This window comes from Felis catus, chromosome B1, assembly GCF_018350175.1.
Source record: "Felis catus isolate Fca126 chromosome B1, F.catus_Fca126_mat1.0, whole genome shotgun sequence".
Lineage (NCBI taxonomy): Eukaryota > Metazoa > Chordata > Mammalia > Carnivora > Felidae > Felis > Felis catus.
The window spans coordinates 108,347,330-108,372,914 of record NC_058371.1 but is presented as its reverse complement, the minus strand read 5'-3'; the positions used below and the strand labels follow the sequence as shown (position 1 = coordinate 108,372,914).

The 25,585-nt window shown below is 33.6% G+C and overlaps 1 protein-coding gene across 7 annotated transcripts in view; it reads right to left on the bottom strand.

Moving 5' to 3' along the window:
* The window catches only part of NDST4 (N-deacetylase and N-sulfotransferase 4), a 379,088-nt gene that overhangs the window by 259,782 nt on the left and 93,721 nt on the right, over window positions 1–25,585 (bottom strand). For 5 of the 7 annotated variants that reach the window (XM_045055930.1, XM_045055929.1, XM_045055935.1 and 2 more), the window contains one exon: window positions 16,266–17,033. The exons of the other annotated variants lie outside the window; for them this stretch is intronic. The gene's annotated coding sequence lies outside the window, so the exon portion shown is untranslated. The remainder of the gene's footprint in view (window positions 1–16,265; window positions 17,034–25,585) is intronic. 7 annotated transcript variants of the gene reach the window in all.

Here is a 25,585-nt window from a genome sequence, read left to right as displayed (position 1 = left end):
TATTTTGCATCATTAATTATTCCCTCATTCACACAGAAACTATCTTTACCCAACTTCCAGGAAATCATGGGTTTTTGTTTTTCCATGACTTCTTAGACACATTTTCAAGTTCCTTCCCATCTTCCTATCCTCCAAATGTGGAGTTCTTCAGGGCTTAGTCTTGGACTTCTTTTCATTTCTATTTACATTCACTTCTTTGGTGACCTCATACTGTGTCATGGTTTTAGTTTAAACACTATCTATAAGCTGACTCCAAAATTGACATCTCCAGGTAAATCTTTTACTTGCTCCTATTTGTATATTCAACCACCTATTTTGTATTTCCACTTGGAAATTTAATGGACATTTCAAATTTAAATGAGACCAAATGTGATTGCCTGATATTTTCCATAACCCTATCCTGATTCCTCTCACAATTTCCCCAAGTCATCAATGTTAGTTCCATTATTTATCTGCTTGGGGATACACACACACACAAACAAACACACACACACTCCTTAGAGTTAGTCATTGATTCCTCTCTTTCCCACCAGACCCCCTAGACATTCAATCCATTGGCTGTACCTATTTACCTATATATAGAATCTGAACACATGCTATCTCAGCTATCACCATAGTTCAAAATAGCGTTATATCTCCACTGGCTTACTGAATTATCTTCCTAATTGACTTCTGCCTCTGCCATTTCTCCACATCATTTTTTCCAATACATTGGCCAGAGGAATAATTTTACAGTATAAATATTAGGTTGGGTCTGTCCTATGATCAACTCCCCACCCCCACAGTGGCTCTCTCATTTCACTAAAAGAGCCAAATTTACAGAATGTTCTACATAATTCTACCTAATCTACCCCTTATCTTTTACTTAATTCTCTCCAATATCATTGGCCTTGTTAATGTTTGAACATGCGTGCTCTTCAGATAGCTACTCTGGGGCTTTTGCGCTTGCTGTTTCCTCTGTTTTAAATACTTGTCCAGATATAAACTTAGCATATAATGTCATTTCTTTATGTTCTCCTTAAATGTAATATTTCAGTATATCCTCTTCTGACCTCCCAGTGCAAAATTGCAAGCTCTCTGCCAGCACTTCCTAACTCCTTGTATGTGTGTGTGTGTGTGTGTGTGTGTGTGTGTGTGTGTGTGTGTGTGATTTTAACAATCTATTATACTATGTAAATCATATTTTTTTCTTATCTATCAGTTTCACTGGAAGTTAGCATTTGAATCAGAGATTTTATTCTATTGTTTTCATTTCTATTCTCAATGTCTATGTCACACTTTTAAAAGAGAGTGGCAGGAGGTACATCTGGGTGGTTCAGTTGGTTAAGTGGCGACTCTTGATTTCATCTCAGGTCATGATCTCATGGTTGTTGAGTTCAAGCCCCATGTCAGGCTCTGATCTGACAGTGCAAAGCCTGCTTGGGATTACCTGTCTCCTTCTCTCTCTGCCCCTCCCCTACTATTTCTCTTTATCTCTCTCTCTTTTTTTTAAATTTTTTTTAACGTTTATTTATTTTTGAGACAGAGAGAGACAGAGCATGAATGGGGGAGGGTCAGAGAGAGGGAGACGCAGAATCTGAAACAGGCTCCAGGCTCTGAGCTGTCAGCACAGAGCCCGATGCGGGGCTTGAACTCACGGACCGCGAGATCATGACCTGAGCCGAAGTCGGCAGCTTAACCGACTGAGCCACCCAGGCGCCCCTCTCTTTATCTCTCTCAAAAATACATAAATAAACATTAAAAAAAGAGAGCAGCAGGTAACTGAATTGAAAAGACAGGTATCAGAAAATAAAAAGGTCTTATAAAAATGATAAGGATTTTAAATTGACTTAAATATTGGAATCTATTGAAATACTTTAATTTCAAGACTTGCATGGTAAATGCTGTCTTTTAGAAAGTTTGTTTGTTTGTTTGTTTGTTTGTTTGTTTGTTTGTTTGTTTGTTTTGAGAGTATAAGACACAGATTGGAGCCATGAGACAGAAGACCAGTTAAGAATTTATTACAGTAGTTCAGATGAAGACTTAAGAAAGTAGAAATAGGTTAAGCAAAGTTTATATGGAGAGCAAAATTCAAAATAGCCAACATAATACTGAAGGAGAACAAAGGAAGACTAACATTAAAAAACTTTACATTTTACTATTAAGCTACAAAAGCCAAGACAGTGTGGTACTGGCAAAAGAATATACAAATAGATCAATGGAACAGAATAGAGAACACAGAAATAAACCTCAAAAGACAGTCAACTGATCTTTGACAAAGTGGCAAAGTCAATTTAATAAAGATGGTTCATATGAAAAAAATCTATACACAGACCTTACACTCCTAAAAATAAAAATGAATCACAAATGTAAAACAAACAAACAAACAACCAAAAAACTATAAAACTCCTGGAAGATAACAGGAGAAGATCTAGATGATTTTGGCTTTGGTGATGACTTTTTAGATACAAGAAAGGTACAATCCATGAAAGAAAAATAAATTGGACTTCATTAAAATTAAAATTAAAATTAAAATTAAACAAAATCTCCAGGAAAGACACGTTAAAAGAATAAAGAGACAAGCTACAAAAGAAAATACTTGCAACAGACATATCTGATAAAGGACAATTATCGAAATATATAAAGAATTCTTGAAACTCAGCAATAAGGAAATGAATAACCTGATTAAAAAGTGAGCCCAAGACTTGAACACATACCTCATGAAAGAATATATACAGATGACAAATAAGCAGTAAAAAGAGACTCCTCATCATATGTCATTAGGAAATTTCAAATTAAAATAACAACAGGCTACCATTACACAGGTATTAGAATAGCAAAAATCCAGAGCAGTGAAAATAAGAAATGCTGGGAAAGACGTGGAGCAAAACGAACTCTTACTCATTGCTGGTGGCAATGCAAAATGGTATAGCTACTTTGAAATATACTTTGACAGTTTCTTACAAAGCTGAACATACAATCCAGCAATTAAGCTCCTTGTTATTTGCCCGAAAGAGTTTAAACTTTATGGATACACAAATACCTACACACTGCTGTTTAAGGCATCTTTATTCTAGTTACCAAAACTTGGAAACAACCAAGATGTCCTTCAGTAAATAAATGGATAAATTTTGGTAAATGTGTAAAACAGAATATTATTTACTGCTAAAAGACAAGAGCTATCAACCACAAATATATATGAAGAAATAAAAAATGCATATAGCCAAATGAAAGAAGCCAATCTGAAATGACTGTATACTGTATAATTCCAAGTACGTAACATCTGGAAAGGCAAAACTATAGACTCAGTAAAAAGGCCAGTAGTTGTCAGGGGTTTGGGAGATGGTGGGGAGGGATGAATAGGTGGAGCACAGAGAATCTTTAGGGGAGTAAAACTATCCCATATCATACTGTAACAGTAGATATCTTTGTCAAACTACAGAAAATGTACAACACCAAGAGTAAACCCTAATGTAAACTATGGACTTTGGGTAATAATGACATGCCAATGTAGGTTCACCAATTGTAAGGAATGTTGGTGGTGGAGGAGGCTCGCATGTGTTTATGCACGTGTGGGCATACCTAAAACTGCTCTAAAGTGTGAGGTCAAAATTTTTTAAGTAAAACAAGTTTCAAAATGTTTATGTATAACTTTCTAGCTCCTTAATTGTGTAGCCCCCCATGGGTATCACTGTTGGAATCATTTAAGAAGCACAATATAAGAGCCACAATAATTAATTTGAAAGCAATTTTATTTACTCACGTTTTCTAAACAACATTAAAGAGTTACAATTCATAAAACAAAATGGCATTTCTAAAATGTCAGTTTCTCTGCTCTCCATTTCCCCCGTACTCCAAAGCTACTGTGGAAATCCTCATATAACAAAATTTTATTTCTGCCACCTGCTTCAGTCCTTTTTCTTCTCTCACCTCCTTAATCCCTTCACACTCAAAAAGTAAGGTATCCTTTTCTTTAAGGGGGAAATGGAAACTATGAGTGTTTTATGCTGTTTGTTAGAAGGACAAAGTTGTGAATGCTCTCCTATGAATTATGTTTATCCTGTCACATAAGAAACAGAAGTGTTACAATTTGGTGATTGAATGGATCTAGAGGGGTAAAAACTACTCAAACACATCAGGCTTTCAGTAATTCATTCAATGTTTTTTGAATGCTTATCTAGTGCCAGATGGACTACCCACCTGACAAACACTACTGCTCTTCAAAAACAGTGAACATCTATTCCGTGACACATTTGAGTAAAAGCATAGTGAGTACAAAAACAGGGAAAGTACAAATGTATATGGTAGAGGAGATGTGGGAAGACAAAACGAGTAGAATGTAATATATTATTTTTGAAATGTCTGTGAGATATTCAAAAGGAATGTCCCCTAGGCTGCCAAATGTATTGGAGTGGAATTTAAAGTCTGTGCTGGAATTGTAAGTTACGGAGTAGGAAAAGCTAGGATATCAAGGGAGAAAGATAAGAAACAGTGTGTACCATAAAATGATAGAAGTACATCATTAAAACCCTTAAACTGCATAAAGGGTGGTTAGTGGGAGAGAGCCATGGAAGCTACAAGCAAAGGGAAACAAATTTTTCTGAGCAAGAACTGAATGCTATTTTTAATTCAAGAAATACAACTGAAAATTGACCTTGGTTTTGGTGACCGTAGCAAACGCCCAGTGGTATAATGAACTCAAGTAAAAGTGAGTTGAGAATGAAGTAGGTGATGAAAGAATTGAGAATACCTGCAAGTAAAAAACAAACAAACAAACAAACAAACAAACAAAAAGAAAACAGTTAAAGAGTTCATATGCTTATTAGCAAGAAAGAACTCTAAGGATATGCTGTGAGATTTTAGAAAAAGGAATGAGTCCTGTGGACTGAAGTCATTAGGAAAGTACCTAGAGAAGGTTTAGGGTTAGGGTTATTTTAATCACTGATAAATGAGGTATTTGGATTTTGAGGAGGAAAGAGAGATTTGAAAGAGACGAGAAAACCAAGATCCAGGACCAGGCAGGGAAGTGATGACTAATTTTGCCCTTAGAATCCTAATGGAATGTTCATTTTCTGTGTTTTTCTCTATACATTTTAGTGAAATCAAATTATAGCCAGCAGCAATAATATGACTGCTATCAGCTGATAATTCCTTTGGTTTAGTTCAATAATCATTTTTTTAAAAACATGATTATATTTAGTATTGATTGGCATCCTTATTAAATGCATCAGCAGAAAATCATGGAAGCAGTTATCCATGAAACATAAAATGCTCACTTAGCCCTCATATTCTTACAGTCCTCATATCTTATGTCTATGTAATATATAGAGATGAATGAATGAAACCACAATGTAGAAATGTACTTCTTGAGCTACTACTAGTAACAGAGAAAGAAAAATAATTTTGCCTAATATTTAACATTGAAGTTTAACTTCAAGAAATCAGAAAGGAATCTATTAAACTATAAATTATAAAAATTATATTAACTGTCTCCAAATATAATGAGTTACTAATAGTACTACACTTATATTCATAAGTTATATTAATGTCTAGCATTTCTTAGAAGATATACTTTTAATATTTTAATTATTCTCTTACTTAATTTAGGCAAGCTATCACTTGATCACTATCAATAGAATTTGCCTGCATTAGAAGTAACAAAAGATTACTATGTCTTAAAATTCATTTACTTGAAGTAACAAAAGATTACTATGTCTTAAAATTCATTACTATGTCTTAAAAATCATTTCTCATCATTTATGTCATCAATCATTTCTATACCACCGACTTTCTTATCTAGAGACTCCCAATGTAGTCAAGTCAATACATAAATGCCTGAAGATAATTAGATTGGTTTGGGGCAGTATAACTGCTGTCTATTATGTAGTTTATAGGAAGTTTTAGTGAGGATTGTTTTTCCATTATTTTATCTATCAGGATATTACCTGTGTAAACTTATATACTACTGACTTTGAGCTTCTTGTTATAAAAAATAAACTCTTTTCATATGGACTCTATTCAATGAATGAACTAATGGAGAATTTAATGCGTATAAGTCAAACTTGTCCAGTATCACACAGCTAATGTGAACCCACATTTTTTTAAGGGGAGGAGAAGTAGAGGGAGAGGGCGAGAGAGAATCTCAAGCAGACTCCATGACCAGCATGGAGCCCCATACAGGGCTAGATCTCACAACCATGAGATCATGATCTGAGCTGAAATCAAGAGTTAGATGCTTACCAAACTGAGCCATCCTGGCACCCCAGTGAACCCACATTTTCTGACTGATTCTAATCTCCCCTATTGCCACTGTTCTGCATTGGTACCCTAAATATTAAGAAGTAGAATTTCATTGCCATGCACAAGACTTCTAAAGAACTCTACTGAAATGGAAATCCTGATCATTTTTCTTTTGATTATTTATTTCCTAACTGTAGATCTTATAAATCTTTTAGCTACTATTTCCATCTTTTACGCATTTCTCTTATTTCAGAGCATTTACGGTTTTACATGCACAAAACAGTCAGATAATTCTTTACCAAAGGGATACATGCTCCATTCAATTTCACTGATAATCTGTGCCTATTTTTCTTATCCAATTGCTTCATATTTCATGTTATTTTAACTTTTAGATACTGCAGAATAAAACATCAGTTTGGCCATAAATCAGAAATAACATGGGTGGTCACATGTAAATATATCCCATATAGAATTTCCTCCTCCCACTCAAAACTAATCCAGGATACACAGTTCTGAAAGTTTGGGGGAAAAAACATAATAAAAACTTATAGGAAGAGACTTGGAGTGATTTCAAGCATTCTGCTACTTGTCAGAGGCAATGTTTCTTGAGATGCTCCTATTTTAATACTTGATGACTGGAATGCAGAATTATTACAAACGTTACTTACAAATGCTTTAAAATGATGCTAGGCACTGTACCAAAATAATTCACTTTGTAGCAAGCCTATGTGGCAGAAAATACTGGGAGATTGTGAAATGTAAAATATTTTGTTGATATTTAAAATACCTTTGGGAAAAACGAATAGGAGGAGTTGTCCAGTTTTACATATGGAAACTTGAATGTCAGTTTAAGAGACACCAACACATTTATGGCAAAACTTAAAATATAATTTTGTATCTTTTTACTCCCAGTCTGAGTTAACATTAGTAATTTAGAGGAGTTAAATCTATTGTCCAGAGGCTTCTGTGGAAACAATTCTTGCTGTGAATGGGAGTGAGACGGTAGTTACCAAGCTATCCTGTGTTCTCATTGTGTGACTACAAGAGGTGTGGAGAAACCTCTAGAATGAACATTCTGTCCATCTAAATCCTATACAAGCATTAGGTTAGAAAACTGATCAATACACTTGAAGTAAATAATTGGGTAAAATTTTGTAGCAATATAGTTTCTACATGTTTGCATGGTTTCCACATGTAAAACAAAACCATTTTTTTCATTTTCCTCATTCTTTTTTCCCCCAAAGATATTTAGAAGATCCACAAAATGTTTTACATTTTATAACCCCCAGTATTTTATACCAAAGACGCTTCCTAAGTGAACTATTTTGGTTCATTGCCTAAAAGAATGTTTCTTTTAAAAGATTCGTAAGTAACCTTTGTGATAATTCTAGAAAATGTGTCAATATAGACGTCACATGAAATACTTTTTTAGCGTTTTACTAGATAAAATTGGAAACAAACATTTGTATTCGTTTTAGTTGTCTCTAGTTTCAGTTTCTGAACCTTTCTTTGCCTTCTTGTCTTCTAATCCCACATTTTTCCTTACACCAGCATGCCAGAAAATGAAGATAAACTACTTAGCACTTGTTTCTGACAATATTTTCCTCTGGTTTATAGTCTGTTTTCCTTAAGATACCTGAATGTCATTTAATTTTTGAACTATGATGAATCAGACTGAAATGTCAGTCAATGATGTTTGATCCTTTAGTTACATTTAATACTATTAATATTCAAATGTATAATAAAAATACAGTAGAGATAGTGCAAAAAGGTGATTTAGGTCATTACTTTTAAGTGAAGGGGATTGGAAATAGTCAATACTCATCACTCAGGGGTTGCTTTAAATCGGTGCAAAATGTTACCTTGCAGGCCAAAGTCAGAGTACTGATGCATGTAATTAATACTTAATTCCATTAAATTAACACCTCTCATGTTTCCAACTTTGTAATAGGAACTTTATATTTATTATCACATTTAGCTTTTCCAGCAATTCTATGAAGTAGGTATTATTACCTCCATTCACAGATCATGAATCAGAGGCACAGAAGAGTTAATAAGATTTTTCAAGGTTATATTACACATGAGGGCAAAGCTAGAATTAGAATCCAGCTTTGGTGGAATTCAACATTACCTCTGCCTTCTATTATGTCGTAATGCTATGGCATCTTTAAATCAATTCACATTTGTTTACGTGATTGCAACTCTTCTCTTGCAAGGCTTACATTTCACAACTCAGCCAAACCATCTCTATATTCTTTATTTAGAAGTTTATAGAAGCTAGAAGTATCTTTCTTACTCATGCATCTAATCTTCAGAAATTTTCTTTCTTGGATTGTCTCAGAGGAGTAGCAAAACCAATAGGTTTAAAGTTTTAAAAATCAATCTGACACTTATTTATTATTTTATTATCTTCAACAGATTATACACCTTGTAAAATTACCCTTTTGTGGAAAGTTGCTTTTACATTCTAGAGAATGCCCTCTGTAATACATTCCTGCTACGTAATATTACTCAATCATTATTTACTTGAAATTTGTTAACCAGTTTTCTAACCAACTGCTAGAGCTTGTTTTTGGTGGGCAGCATGACCACTGTAAAATCTTCACCTACACTCCTATTTATAATTACACAATGAGAAACATAAGAAACCTTGGTGACCATTTCCTACTCAAGGTAGAAATACCTTCCACAGATGTCTTCTGGATAAGTAGCACTCTAACCTGTGGTGATTGCTTTGACTGGAATCTCAGTGATTTTTTAAATGTTATTGTTCTTCCTAATTTTGCATAGAAACCTCCCAATATCTTTCCTATGTTAGGCCACTGGTATCATATAAAACAAATTACCTTTTCATTAAAAAATTCTGCAACATATATAGGTAATTATACTGTTATTAAACAATCTTTTGTTTTTTAATATTGTTTCTTCAACTGTTGCTCATACAACATGTCTCACATTTTACATTTATCAAATGCTTGCTATTCGCCTATAGGTCAAGAACTCCCTAAGCATTCCTGCCATCAAAATATTTTGTTAACTGGGGGCACTGATACATATACAGTACTTACACCTTCAGGTAATAGGTACTGTAATAAGACGAAGGGAAAAGAAGGTCAGAGAAGACTGCTCCTAATATGAGATGGCAGGAACCTGAGGTTGGCAAATAGGCCACATGATGTTAGACCTCTGCTAAGTAAGATTACTGATCATTGTTTCCTTGACGTGGGTACTATGATTTCATTAATCCATTTTAAGTTTGCATTAGCATTGTATTAGCCCTATCAAATTTTTGGTTCTTGTTGAGTTTGAAGGACTTTTGTAGTTGGTGAATTTTTTAAATTAAATAATTACACTTATCCCTCTATATTTCATTATAAGTTCATTGTTCCAGCCAACAGAGTGATCTTTCGGAATATTGGTTCTTACACCCACCGATCTATGAGAATGAGGCAGGGGATTAGCTCTTCTCCTGTGGAAGTTTCAATAATAACATAAACTTTCAAGCTGTAGGGAGAAATACAATAATTTGAGACAATTTACTCACATATTACATTTTAAATACCTTAGGACTGTAAAGAGTAGAAGGAAAGTTGAGAATTACATGTTCTAAAACTAATGGTCTATTTTCCAGAGAAAGTAAAACTAAACAGTGTGCCATATCCTAAACTCTATTGAACAATTTCCTGGAATTGAAGATAATAGTCAATTGGTAGAATAAAAATTCAGCTTGTCAGCTAGCATATTACAGAAAGTTTCTGTTCCTCATCACATTTTTCTATAAGACTGAAGCAATGGTATCAATTTGTATGAAACTTTTAAATAGGTTTTCCGAGTGTCAGTTTGTCAGAAAAGTATTTACTGACCAGCTCTCTGGCTTTCACTAACACCCTTTAACTCACTACCTTGATTAATTCATCTTCATAGTACTTATAGCTCTATCACAGCATCTTTATTTGTTTATTGCTTGTTCCCTTCCCCTAACCCCCTCCCCTGAAAATAAGCCTCCTGAGAGCTTGAATGGTGTCTGGTGCATACTAAAAATAATGGCTAATAATATTATCATTATCATTACAAAACATTATTGAACAAAGATGAAAAGGTATTTTCTCTGTTTAAGGTGAAAGATACGTCCAGATGGAAACATAGACTAACTTAAGTACAAAATTGAGTTCAACCTCTATTGACCAACTGAGAATGATTTTTGTGGTTATTAAGGAAATGCCTTACTCCAAAGAAAGCAGCTTCACAGGCTGAGATATCAGGAACCACAATACCTGAATTACTAAGTGAAATTTTTAAATGATTGCCTGTGTTTTATTTTACTTATTCTAGTATGTGAAATCTCAGTTGGATTTACATAACTATTAGAGAAAGACTAGGAAAAAATTTAAATTTTAATTCTCATTATTTGCACTGTAATAAATAGAATTAGAACTTTTATACATGTTCACAAGAGCATATGCATCTCTGCATCTGTTTCCTTTCCTTGTATTAATTCTTAGTGTAGCTATATTTATTTCTGAGGTTTAAATGATTTTTACGTAGGTGTTAAAGACTATTCAGTACCTCGAGAAGAACTCTTTTGAGATGTCTGATGAAATATGACAAATTCTGTGGATCAGCAGTCTACAATTGAATTTCTGATTCAGGAATGGAGTCAAGCCAAAGCATGTTAATGTGCAAAATAGCTTTCCCTTCTCTGTCTTTCTTCCATTAGGAGAGCAGTCAGCCTTTGGGCTGCATATGAATGCTATGTTTAAACTACTAAATATAAAAAATGATTTATGGGGATTTAAAATATCAGTATAAGGATTATTTACATTTATTATTGTTTTACTTTTGCCACTAAGCTGCATTTGCCGCATGAAAAAGACTCCACTGCCAATGAAAGGGAAGTATATGGAAAGGGAGCAAAAGGACTATACTTAAAGAATTTAGTAAATTAAATGGAAATTCTCAGGTGGGAGAACAGCCAATATTTTCAGGTTGACATCACTACTTCTTTGACATGAATTTCCCATCCCATCTTACCTTTTTTTATTGTTCAGTATATTTTCCCTACTTTTCATATGCATTTTTCCCACACACTCCCATGTTCAAACCAGGCCATTAGATAAATAATTACTGCCATGTTAAACGTAAGTGGTTTGCTCCTGGACGTTGCAAAACAGCATTTAGGATATGTGACAAAAATGAAGAGAGAAAAGAATCGCAGAGATGAGGTAAGGAAAACATAAAGGGAGGAAGGAAGAGAGGGAGGAAGGATGGAAGGAAGGATACACAGAAGGTAGGATGAAGGGAAATAAGTAAGGAAAAAGGGAGGGAGGAGAGAATGAAGAGAAAGAAGAAAGGAAGAATAGGAAAAGAGAGAGGAAGGAAAGAGAAAAAAGAAGAAAAAGGAGAAAAAGAAAGAAAAGAAGAAAGGATCAAGTGAATAGCAATTAAGGAAGTAGATCTACGTTTATTTTTTGCTTGAACATACTGAATTTGGCCAGTTAACTTTCCACTTCCACAAGGTTATGATTGAAGATAAATTTCATTAAAGACTTTTAATGAGGAAGTTTAATATTTTAAATAAAGCACAACACAAGTTCATCTGATACAGAAAGTCTGAAAAGGTGGCTGTCTTTTAACTTGGAAGGAAAAAGAAGTGTTCATGCACGTGTGTGTGCGTGTGTATGTGTGTGCGTGTGTTGGCTTACTAAAAGTTGACTCTATTGAACTTTTCAAGTATTACAAATTATTTTTTTTCAATAATTTCTTAGAAGTGTAAAATTGAGTTTGGTACAGAAGTCTTAATTTGGCAATTTAAATGGAGTTATCACTTTTGTTTTCTAAAATACCCTCATTCCATCATCAAATCAAGTTCTCAAGCATTCAAACATAGTCTTTTTAACCTTCATTTTCTTCTCACATATTTCCTTAATACTACTTAATTAATCATGATTGCCATTCAGTATTAATGAAGTATCCTTAAGTATATCTCTTTTTTTTAATGTTTATTTATTTTTGAGAGAGAGAGAGAGAGAGAGAGAGAGAGAGAGACACAGAGTGTGAGTGGGGGAGGGGCAGACAGAAAGGGAGACACAGAATCTGAAACAGGCTTCGGGCTTTGAGCTGTCAGCACAGAGGCCAACACTGGGCTTGAACCCATGAATCATTAGATCATGACCTGAGCCAAAGTCGAATGCTTGAACGAATGAGCCACCCAGGGGCCCCACTTTAAGTATATCTCTTGAAAAAATACTTGTAAAGTAGTCTATATATGCAAATTTCTTTAATGAGTCACTTGAAAGGTAATACTTAGTTTGTCATATTCAGGTTGCTTTGTTATAATTTTTTTCATGGCCTGAATTATATGGGTAATCATAAATATAAACAAATTATAAGAAGGTAAAGGAAATAAATACATCAAGTTAGACAGGAAAACATTTTCATCTGTAGAAAAGGAGAGTAAGTTACTATTCACATTTTTTTATGATTTTATTTTTAAGTAATCTCTACACCCAACGTGGGGCTCAAATTTACAACCCCAAGATCAAGAGTCGCATGTCTACCAAATGGGCCAGCTGGATGCCTCAGTATTCACATTTTAAAAAATATCTATTTGTTTTGAAATGTACAAAGCCATTGATGTGTTTGGGTTTCATTTTCAGACTATTTTGGCCCTTGGGACAATCTGTCAACAATTCAATATTATTCTAAAAGAAACTTTAGGTTTATCAACCCCAGGTTGTGATAGCATTCCTTAGAAAATTGAGATAAAGGAAACTTGGAAATAAGACTGTATTTATAAAAGTTCTCCATTGTAATTGACACCTCTACCTTCTGAGGCTTACTGAAAATAACTTAAAAAAGAGTGCATTTAACACTCTCTGTAACAGCATAGCTGAAAGTTTCCTGAAGTGTTAAAGAAAACATTGGCTAAATGTTATCCAATGATGGCTAAAGGCAGTAGCATTATGTCTGACACCTGACCCATTTCTCTCACTTCATAAACTTAAAATAAATCTACAGACAACATGGTTTCCCCCTTCCCTAGTTATTTGGAGTACATGATGGCTGAGAGTTAACTTCCTTTTTTGTTGTCTAGCTTCACAAGGTGTATACTACAACAGTTTTAGTATGTCACCTTCTATTGTGAATTTTACTAAGTCAGTTACTTTCATAAATACTCCCACTTCTTCCTTTGGACATATACCCATATGTGGCATCTCTGATCACTCTGCCATTACTAAGATATGCATCTCATTTTTATTTCCTTTTCTGCTCTTAGGTATAAACTGTATTTTATAGGAGCTTCTGCTAGGTTTATTTACATTTTTCATTAGAGCAAACTTTATAAAGAAGTAAACTTTGTTACTTTAAAATTTTAGTCTAGTCAAAAAGCATATTTGTTCTTTAATATCCTATAGTTTGTACAAGAGAAAAAAGTTACACTTCAGGTTAGACTTTAAACAGAATGAATTATCAATGAATTTCAGCCCAGAAAGAATTAGCCTTCTGGGTGCACAGCTTCTCTGTCTTGGCTTCCAGCCAGGGCTGATACTCGAGCTTTATTTTATAAGTTTCCCCAGCTGCTTTCCTAATCTGGGGAGGCAGGCACCAGCTAGAATCTTCTAGTTTGAACAAAGCATGCTAAATGCTTCTCTGTTCTTCTCCCTGAGTAGTTGTTACTCAAGGAAGCACAGAAAGCTTGATCTTTTGATTTTATTCTCAATGGCACTTTCCCATTCAAACAGAATGTGCAAGGGTATATACAAACAACTAGACCTATTGAGGGCAAATATTATACTGGTTCAGAAATATTTTTTAGCATCTTTTAGAAGTAAGGTTAGCCTTGAGACTTGAACTAAGAAACTAACTTTATTTTAAATCGGATTATAGAATGATTTTTTGGGAAGGAGAATAAGTATAACAGTGTTAATACTCAGATAAAACACAAAAGATGGTCCTTTTTGGGGTGAATACATATGTAGACATGTAATTCTATTTTGGTTATCAAATATACAAATTCCAAATTATGATTTAAAATAATTATGTATAAAGTAGTCTCCACTTACTTCATTTTGGTATTTAAGGAAATCATTTAAATAGGCAAATTTCTTAGATAATAACCTCAGGCGGCAGAAAACAAAATGCAATTTATGTAAGTTCGCAAGTTTATTGAAAAGAAAACATATTAAAATCCTTATGAGGTTTCTGGCTTTTTTAAATGTTTTTATTTAAATTCCAGTTAGTTGCCTTTTTTTAGTTTAAGAATGATGCGTGGGTTTGTAAACTACATCTATATTTTCTCTCTAAAGGTGATTTTCATGTTATAATTATTAAGTCATACACATTATATTTTTTTCAAAAAATTTTTCTAAGCATCACTCTTAGTTATGACCAATTGTCATTAAGATGCAGTAAAAAAAAAGACATTCTGTTTAATGTTCAATTTCTAAAAATCTCTTAGCTTATCATGAGACTTCTATCAATGTACATACTATGTGATATTAATCATTATAAGATAAATATTCACAGGATTTGTTATTATAAAAATGTCAAAACAGATGCTAAATGGTATTAAATACTCATTTTTCTATTGAGATAAATGTTGAGTAGAAACTATATATTTCCTTATTAATCACTTATTTTTTTTCGGTGAATTCCAGTTGAAGGTATAAACTGTTTAGACTTTATATTCTCTACATACATTTGCTTCATGAAAAAAAAAAAAAACATGACCAACATAGCACCAACTTGGCATCTGGAAATAGCTAACTAACATTTTTTAATAGAAGAAATTAAAACTATTATTTTGATATAAGTAAAAGTCTTTTGAATCTATGAGGGAAGAAATAATTGTCTTCTAGTTTTGGAGAAATTCAACTAATTACAGTAACTTTTGTCTTCATTCATACCCTTTTGTGGCAAGAAGCTCACAGTATTTGAACCATCAAGTTGAGGAGAAAGTGAATTACTAAAGTTATTAAGACAATAATCAATAACTTTGTATGCAATTTACTTTAAACATTTATGATCTTGAGTTGATGAAATATATTCTGATAGAAGACATCATGAAATCAAGAAAAGGTGAGTTTGAAAAAGACATAATAAAGTATAAACTATTGCAACTTTTTCAGAGCTTTGTTAGAACTCACAGTAAGCATAACCTATCATAATAAACTGTATCATTACTTGAAAATATCATGATGATATATCTGAAAAATACAGTATCTTATTAATCAGGACAAATTATAAAGAAAATACAGGTTTAAGGTTTCTTTTTTATTTGACTTTCTCTAACAGAAATATTGGAAGGGATAAGTAAAACCATATTTAAATATTATTTCTTATTTTCCAACTTATTCTGTGCATGAGGAATTTGGAGGTATTTACAGGTATAGCATAAAGCTGTTTTTGTTCTCCAGGGAATCTATGCTTATGGCATATGACATATAGTGTTCAAAGAATTTATTTTTCTTTCCTAATAGGACCTAGTAGGAAACCATCTATTTCTTTAAAAGCAATTTATGACTGTATCCTACAATTTCAAATGTCTGTGACAGTTGTTTTTCTAAAGCAGACCATTAGAACAGAGCATGCCTATAAACCTCAGGTCCCAAAGAGAGGAGTTCCCATCTTGAGCAATTTGATTGCCATGTTATCAGTAACACTTTTCAGGGAAACATTTATAACCACACACTTTGTATTTGAGTTTGTAAAATGGGCATTTTCAGTATGAAAGCCTAAAATTGTTATCAAGTGAGTTGTTTCTTCTGCAAATGTTCTGACAACAGTTTAAAATATTTCAGGTTCTATCTCCTTTTTTAGGCAGGACTGTATTTTCCATTTATAGTGCAAATATAACTTCTACAACAGTAATGACAGATAAGCACACACATGCTGAAAAGAGTGAATTTGGTCTAAAACTAATGTCTCTTTCTACATAAATCTTTCATAAATAAAACTTTATTGTGTTCCACTTGTTTACATTGCTAAGCAACATATATTCATTTATTGAACACACCTCAGTTTCAGCAAATTAAGCAGTAACTTACCTAGAGAAGCATTTCAATTTTTTTCTTATCCTAACTTGAATTTATCCCGAGTTAGAAAGTGAGATATCCAGCATTCAGATTCACTTGGCTCCAGGTTAATTAGAAGGAGCTTTCAGTTCATATAATCTGCCTCAACAATATTCCGAGAGCGCTTTTTTAGTTCCAATCCTAGTATCTGAACTCTTCCAGCAGAGTGTCTTTTTATTTATACACACACTGTCCTTTTCAAAACAAGCAGCCAGCTGGAATGATTCAAACCTCTGTTCAGCACACCGTTAAAATGCAGCTTCCTCCTTGGACACGAGAATTACACCAGGGAGCGGACCGAGTACAGCAAAAAGGCTATGAGAACTATTTAATCACCGGAATACCAGCTGCTCCTGCTCCGCTGTTGCTACTGCTGCTGTGCTTCTTGCTTAGCTGTAGTCGGTCTTTCCCTCCCTCCCTCTTTCTCTCGCATCTCCAGAACTATAAAGGCAGCCCTGCCGGATTATGATTGGCAGAAACCGCCAATTCCTTCAGCTAATCATCCTCAAGACTTTCAAGGACCTGGAGCTGTTGTGCTGTCACGCGGTCAGTGGGATGTTACACATGAATACGTTCCAACAGAAGCTAATTCAGCGATCAGCTGCATTCCTCTCACACCGAGGTGATTGATTAGATGCTCCTTGAGGATTTGCATAATCTTTCATTGTACAGTTGGACAATTTCCTATGAAACTCGAGAGTAGAATTCCACTTTGCAGCCATGACACTGGACCAAAAGAATCTATTGGGTAAAAATGAAAAGTTCAACGCAGGGTCTTCTGTGGTAAATGTGTGCCAGTCAAGCACATGAATTATCAATTCAATAAAAGCTAATGATGAGCAGTAGGACACTTAGAAAAATGGTAGTGAGGTATATACTCTTAAAATTTAATAATAATGTTTTAGACCATAACAAATGGTAAAAGAAGGAGTAGTCGTGTGTGTGTGCGTGTGTGTGTGTGTGTGTGTGTGTGCGTCTGCGTGTCTGTGTGTGTTGTATAGATTGTTTCATTAGTTTAGGTAAATTACTGGATTGTCATGTAAAGGTTCTTTTCTATTCCTAGCATGAACAAAAAATCGTCTCCATGTCTCATTTTTCTACTTGGCCAATATAAGATGAAGATTACCTGCCCTTTGTTCTAACACATTTTAACTCAGAAACATCAATTACATTTATTTGCTTTATGTAAAGTTTTTGAACTCCATTCAAATACATACATGATAAAAGTGAAGCACTTTCAAGTGCATTTCTTTATTTTAAGCTGCATGATTCCTGAGGCTCTTCTTGCTTTGGTACCTTCTTTTAATCTCCACCATTTAAATTAGTGGAATAGAATGTGCTAATTCAATTCAGCCCAAATCCCTCATCAGTTAGAGAACAGAGCTGCAAACTTTTCTCAAACCCAAAGAACCCTTTTGGTTCATATGTGTGTGTGTTTTATTATAAAGAGTTCTACTTGCATTACTGAAGCAGTATCATTGACCCTTTAGGTATGCTCAGTATGTTGCAGGTTGGTGGGAGAGAAGGTGTCCCTCAAAAACACAGCATTTATTGATGATGTGGTCTTCTGGATGAATAATATTAATGCACCCAGTGCTTCTAGTGTTATTATACTGCACAAGGTTTTGAGGGTCAGGTGGTTGTACACATATGCTAGACAGAAGATTGGAAAAAAAACCAAGCAAATTTAAAAGAATATCTACCAGTTTTTTAATAATGTACAAAGACCATCACTAGTAGATCATGTGACAGTAATTTTATTCAGACGTACAGGCTGGAAGTATAATAAGGGAAAATTTTATATTTTAAAATTCCTCAAAGAAGAGTTCAGGAACTACTTCTCCCTTTTAAGAATCTTTGGAATGAGAAGGTGCATTGGAAAATCAATCAGAATTTCCATAGTGATATATACCAAAATTCAAATGGATATATTGCAGTTAAATATTCCAGTGATGTCTTAATAAAATAATTATTAGTAGAACACTAATGAACTATGCCAAACACCAACAGCTGAGAAACAAAATAAAATAAATTAAAAAGCTGATTGAAGATTTTCCATTTTATGTAGCTTCTTATACTAATAATGCCTTTTTGTTATTTAAGTTTGGTCATCATTCTTGTTTTAGCTATACAACAATGAAAGGAAAACTTTTTTAAATACTCAAGAGTTCTTTATCCTATTAACATATATCTACTTCATAACTCAATAAAGAATCCTACTTTATTACAGTAATTTCAGTTATTGCATCTAAATGATGACACAGTTATTCTGATCACAAAACCATGGCATTAAAGCATGGAATAGATTTATATCCTTAGCACTGGTGATAACCATACTTGGTTTTTGATTACAAGTGAAACTAGTTGATCAGTTTTTTTCTCCAGTATTATTCCATAAACAATGTCTTTTAAAGAAATACATTATTATTTGAAGTGAATAGAATAATAAAGTGAAAGCATTTTGACAACGTAAAAGCATTATATGTAATATTAATGGAAGATGTTCTTAATATAAAACTCTAGCATAAAATACTTTAAATATCTGTTAAAAACAAAAATATCTGAGATTCTGATTTCAAAAAAATGGTAGGAAAAGAAAAAGTATACTGTCCTTTTCTCATAATTTATTCATAAATAAACTAAGTCTTGGGGCCAGAGGGACCCACCAGATATACATATGTAAAAATAATGGAAACCAACCACATATTGCTTTCTTTCCTACTCCTAAGCAAAGTTGGAAACATTCACACTACTCATATTAAACAATAAAAATAAAATAATCCCCAAAGTACATTGAATAGTTTTCTCATAATTTTCTTTGTATATTATATTTTCTAGTGATTAAAAACCACTTAATTTATGAAATTATTAACTTTTCAATTTCCTAATCTATTATGTGGAGGAAGTGAAGAAAACAACAAATGAGTGATTCTAGGAGGAAATCTTTTATGCAAGAGAATATAGGGAAAAATTATTTTCTCAAAGTGATTTTTAAGCACTTTACCTGTGTTCACAATTTATGGGCCTTGCACATAAGTCAAATGTAGCATGTATCCGATTAGCTTGTAACAATACACATTATGCAAAGCATTTGCCCAACTGCTCATAGTTGAATTCTATTATTTTTCTTTTGACACCTCACGAGGTGTCTATTAAGACATAGGCCCAGAGATATGCCAATCATCAATTATCCTTATTAAAATGAATTAAATTTAACTAACACACTTTTGAAGTTCCTCACATTTTTAATTCAATTGCTATCAAAGTCTCTTTTTTTTCAACTGAGTTTCCTTCAAAGTTCAAAAAATGTATCATATGCATGGTTTTGAAATTTTAAAACTGAAAAACTTCAAAATTATTCAATAATACCCACTTAAAATGCACATAACATGTGTAAAGTATGTATCAGTGCCCATTTATTCACCTGAAGAAACAGAAAACAAAATCAAGCGTGTTTATTGAAAATGTAAACTCATTTATAGTCAATTCATTTTCACAAAGTCAGAGGGTAATTATATCTACTAACAAAAATATTATAAGAGTTCAGAGAAATTCAGCATATTTAAGACTTTCTAAAATTCTTATTCATTATTTTCTTTACCATTAACTTTTGTTGCTGCTACTAAAGGCATGCATCTAAAATAAATATAAATTTACCAAGAAAATAATAAAGAAATATTCCCAAGTACCTTACAATTCCTATTTAAAAAAACCTTCACAGGCATGTACACATTATAAATAGAAGATATTATAGTTTTAAATATACATTTTCATTTTTCCAAGTTTCATTTCACTTCCTTAATTCTGTATAAATGACAACTTTGAATAAATACAAGTAATTTAATTTACAATTTAAGCTACTAAAGTTTATGCATGCAGGATTCTGTTACCATGGTACCACTTTCTGTCCTCTTTCCTTCCTTCCTTCCTTCCTTCCTTCCTTCCTTCCTTCCTTCCTTCCTTCCTTCCTCTCCCTCCCTTTCTTTCTTTTCTTTTTTCTTTTCTTTTCCTTCCTTCCTTCCTTCCTTCCTTCCTTCCTTCCTTCCTTCCTTCCTTCTCTGTCATAAGCAACTTTCTAGTTGTCCCACCTAACACAAAAAGGCTCTTACTAACTCTTTTTTTAAAGGAAAAATCATGAATAGAAGAAACTGCTATGTTCAAAGTTTATGCCTGCAAGAGAAAGGCCTCTAATTGAGCTATGAGTGACTAATACAAAAAGTTTTGTTTTTTTTTTAAGGGTGGGGGGGGGAAGAAACCCTTCTGCAAGTAATTACTCAGATGAGAACTCCTGTGAGAAAGAAGGAGCATAAAATCAGCTTTGCTTCATAGAAATCATATACATGGTGAAAAGAAAGTAGTGTCATATAGCATTACTTATGTAACAAACACTCCAGACAGACTTAAATGTTATCTTATTACACATCTGGATCTCTTGTTAGCAAATTACTGAGTGAGAAAAAATGGTAACCGCAGGTTGGAAGAAAGAATTTTCTTGCCAGTATCACTATAGTGCATTGTTTTAGCAAGAGAGAAATAAGCATGCTAATGCTTCAAATAAATCCTTTGAAGATGCAAAGCTAGATGGGCCAAGTGAGGGAAAAACAATCTAAATAGTCCAATTCCAGTTTGGCAGACAACTGCCTAAAGGAGCATGATTTTTAATAAATAGCAGATGTTGGCCAAAACATCATTGAATCACAAAATTTTTTTGTTGTGTAATGAAAGGGTAGCACACAAGTGACACCTTGAGTGAGGTGAGAAAAGACAGTAGAAACTAAATTTATAAATACCATGGTCTGATCACTGCTATGAAATTTTCAGTGAATTTCTCTTTTTGAGGTTACACAAAGGTGGTTAGAGTTTATAAAGTATATTAATTAGGCCACAACTCCAATGGAGTCTCTTATCAGAGAAGAATCTTTAAATACCACAAAGTGCTTCAGTATGAATGGGGTATCTAACAATAGGCAGTTTCACTTTATTTCTTTTCTTTGTATTGTGTTTGCCAAATTTTTTATTGTGCTTTAATGATAATTTCCTTTTGAGTTAGGTCTAACAAATCCAGTCATTTTATATCCTCTAATTTAAAGTCTCAAAAGCTCAAAGTAAAAAAATGTACTTGTGGACCAGAAACCTAGCATCATGATGATAAATTTGTAAAAACCCTTTCAGTCATAGAGAGTATTTTGTTTCATCTGTTAGCAAAGTCCTTCTATCTTAGGTATCCCAATATCATTTGTTTTCTGTCTGCTACAGTCCTTTGGGGAAAGGCATCTCATTTATGAGCTACTTCTACTAATGCTCTGATCAGCATGGGAAATCTTAATGTTTCACCAAGCCTTCGTAAATCAGTTTCTGTCCTGTTAGTTCCAGTGCCTCACCTTAAATTATCATCACTCTAGGATAATTCACTGGATGCTCCCAGTCTTTCTTCCATTTGGTTTCAGTATAATCATGTATTTTAGGAGGGTGGTGTTGAGAAATACCTTCTGTAACTCACTAGAAGTACCAGAAGTACCTTCTGTAACCCACTAGTGGTTAGGTATACAACCACTATTGGTGGTTATCTTCGAGACTATTATCTTAGAGACACACACTATTTTTTTAATTGAAATAGAGTTGACACAAAATGTTACATTACTGTCAGGTGTACAGCATAGTGACTTGACAACTCTGTATGTTATGCTATGCTCACCATAAGACATACACTAATTTTGGGTCTCAATTATAATCTCTGCAATAAAGTCTTTGCTTTTGGGGGACAGAGATCATACTTTGTTTTCTTTTGAGATTTATATCCTCAATACTTGGAGCAGTGCCATGGCACAGAATAGATATTTACCCTTAAAAAAAACTTATGGAGGCACCTGGGTGGCTCAGTCAGTTCAGCGTCAGACTTCAGCTCAGGTCATGATTTCGCTCGGTTTGTGAGTTTGAGCCCCACGTCGGGCTCTGTGCTAACAGTTTAGAGCCTGGAGCCTCCTTCAGATCCTGTGTCTCCTCTCTCTGCCTCTCCCATGCTCATGCTCTCTCTCTCTCTCAATAATAAATAAACGTTAAAAAAAAAAACAACTTATGAATGAATGAATGAACAAATGGTGGCAACTCAGGGTTAGGAAATGGGGAAGGGGTGCACTAAGATTTTGCATACAAATGTATTTCCAATGCAACCATTGCACTAGCTCTATATTCTATGAATTGAAGCAACAGCTAATTTCAAAACAAATATGCAGAGATGCATTAAAAGCAATTTTCCCTAGATTAAAAATAGCCCAGATTAGTTTTTCATTTTGGAACCCATGTCATTAAAATCTCCCTAATATTACTCATGAATAAAAATATTTTAGTAAGAATAAAATCTTCTTTTCTGCTTTAAATGTTAATATTATATATACATATGTATAATTTACTTTGTATTTACAGATTCAAAAGAATGACATTGTCAATTCTAAATTCTCCATCATGTAATATGATTTGTCTATCTTCTATAATATAATAAGCATCATATTATTTTAGAGCTATAATTCAAGTTTCTTTCTTTCTGAATAGGAGTTATCATACATAAAATAATTATAAACTAATTGGGAATAGATGCGGTACTCTGAAGATAGAGATATTTTACTAAAAGAACAAAACAAATACTTGAATGTAATATAAAATAAAATAAATGAAGCAAAACAAGTTATGTAACAAATTAAGTAAAATAATACTGTAAACACATTTCATAATAAAGAAATGATAAATTTGTTTGCCAGCTCGGCTGTTTATATCTTTTTGAGAGTAAGGAAGAGCACAGCAATTAAATTAGGATGGGAAAAAGAAGCATGTGATGACCACAGAAGTATGTCAAAAAATATACTTATCATCCTGCTAAAATCTACAATATTTTAGGTTCCCATAGAGGGCAATATTGTATAAAAGATGGTGAATCAAAAATCTGCCAATTCATCTCTGTTGATATGCTTTAAGGAAAACTGCTGTTACCATAAATTTGATGCTGTACTTCCCCTCAAACTCTGACTAATATATAAAATGATGCACACAAAAACACAGAGCAGACACTCATCAAAAGCAAAGAAAATTCATTTGGTATCCTACTTACTGGTAGATTACGTGAGTGAATTACCTCCAGTTTCACCTACATTGGACTCAATCCCTGAATCTAGATAGTAGATTGCAATCTATAATATAATTACTTAGTCTAGTGGAAATATTAATGAAATAGTGCTTTCCTCAGTGCCTGGAAAAGAAAGATAAACTACAAATAAGATGAAAGCCATGTCTATATGTGAAATCAAGCATCACTCAATCACAAAAATCTCTGTTGTGTACTGCAAGGGTAGTACATAAGTGAGACCCAAGATGAGGTAGGAGAGGACAGTGGACACTAATCAGAGATATAACTATAGTGTAGGGATGGGGTATGGAGAATGCAAAATTACACTTAGCTATGGTTGCTTTGCCAGAAGTCCCTTCTGCTCAGAAATGCTAAATATCATTACAACTTTGAAGCATTTAGTCTCAAATGACTTTTATAGTAACTGCTAGTTTGAATTGAGTTTATACTGAAAGCAGTGGAGGCATGATATTAATTTAAGTATCCAGTCATCTATAAATTTTAATACACGTGGTGATATGGAGTACAAGGAATTATGGGGCATGCTCTGGTAGTCTATCAGCTATGACTCAGGTGCAATTCTAAAAGAGAGATGGCTTTCTAAGTTCCCCTATGTTATGGAAGGTCCTTTCCAAGATTATTGTGATGATATTGTATAGGAAGTATTTTAAAACTGGGGCACCTGGGAAGCTCTGAGCTCTTGCTCTTTGTCCCTCCCCCAGTTATATATTCTCTCTCCAAAATAAAATAAACATTTTTTTAAATTATAAAAGCAAAGGAAGTATTTTAAGGCTAACATAAATTAATTAAAATGAATAAACTATATCATATTTTTAGTTCCTTAGTCATAAGAAACAGAAAACTAGACTTTTTTTTTAAGTTTATTTATTTATTTTGAGAGAAAGAAAGAGCAGAAGCGGGGGTGAGGGGGCAGAGAGAGGGAGAGAGGGTGAACCCAAAGCAGGGTCCACACTGTCAGTGCAGAACCCACAGCAAGGCTCGAACTAATAAATAGTGAGATCATGACCTGAGCTGAAATCACCTTAACCAACTGAGTCACCCAGGCTCCCGAAAACTAGATATTTTATTTAGGATATTGCTTCATACACAAGGGTCAAATCAAAGTAAAATGAATTGTTTAGTTCAAATTGCCATGCTAATCTTTAAAATAAAGTTTATTACTTATCAAGCACTGCTTCTGAAGTGTAAATAATTTAATATTCTCCCGTCGGCCAAACTAACTAAGGGGTATGTGTATGTATTTGCAATTAAGCAAAAACTTGTCCCAGATTTCTTAATCTGGTTTATGTCCCTATCACATATCCCATATTACCTTGGAAGGAATTATTCCTCTAGCGTTAATCATTATCTGGCCTGGCCCTCAAATCTCCACTGTTAAGGTGATATATTAAAGGAGGCTATTTGTTAAACTTGATATTCTCAGTCACTGCAGTCAGCCAAAGCCTGTTTCAATATGCTTACTATTATTATACATTCAATACCAAAATTATGTTATCTTCAAGTCATTTATAAGTACTTCAGAATTTACAAAAGATGTTCTCATAGATTGTTTTGAGTCTCACGATGATCCTATGATTAGTGCAGTATTGCCTACATTGTACATTGAGACACAAGGAGCAAATCTGGAATCTGCAAATGGACTCATCAATTCCTAGCCTTGTTATCTTTTCATTACACCAAAGAGTTTCTCTGAATGAATCATCTAGAGAATGATCTTTTATATAACTCTGTAAGCTGGATGACCTTTCAGGTGGCCATCTAAAACCCTGTACTCTGTCATACACTAGGTAAAATGTAGATAGAAGAGGAATCAAGCTCTCACTATTTCAATATGGCAAGTTGAAAAGAAGTTGGCAGGATTTAAATTTCAGTATCTATTCCACAAATATCTTGTACACAAATACGTACCTAGTATTAGAACTGGCCTAAAGGCCTATCTATATAGCAAGAAGGATTTAAGGCTAGGCTTTAGAACAACTAACCATATGGGGAATTGCAGTTATTGAAATATGCTAATGGAAATAACATGAAGGAAATCTGTAAGATTTCATTTTCTGTATACTTTCATTTAAACCATACAATTTATTTTTCTGGTGTGAAAAAGAGAGACGAACCAGAGAATTTTTCATATGCACCCATGATGTTACTGGTTATT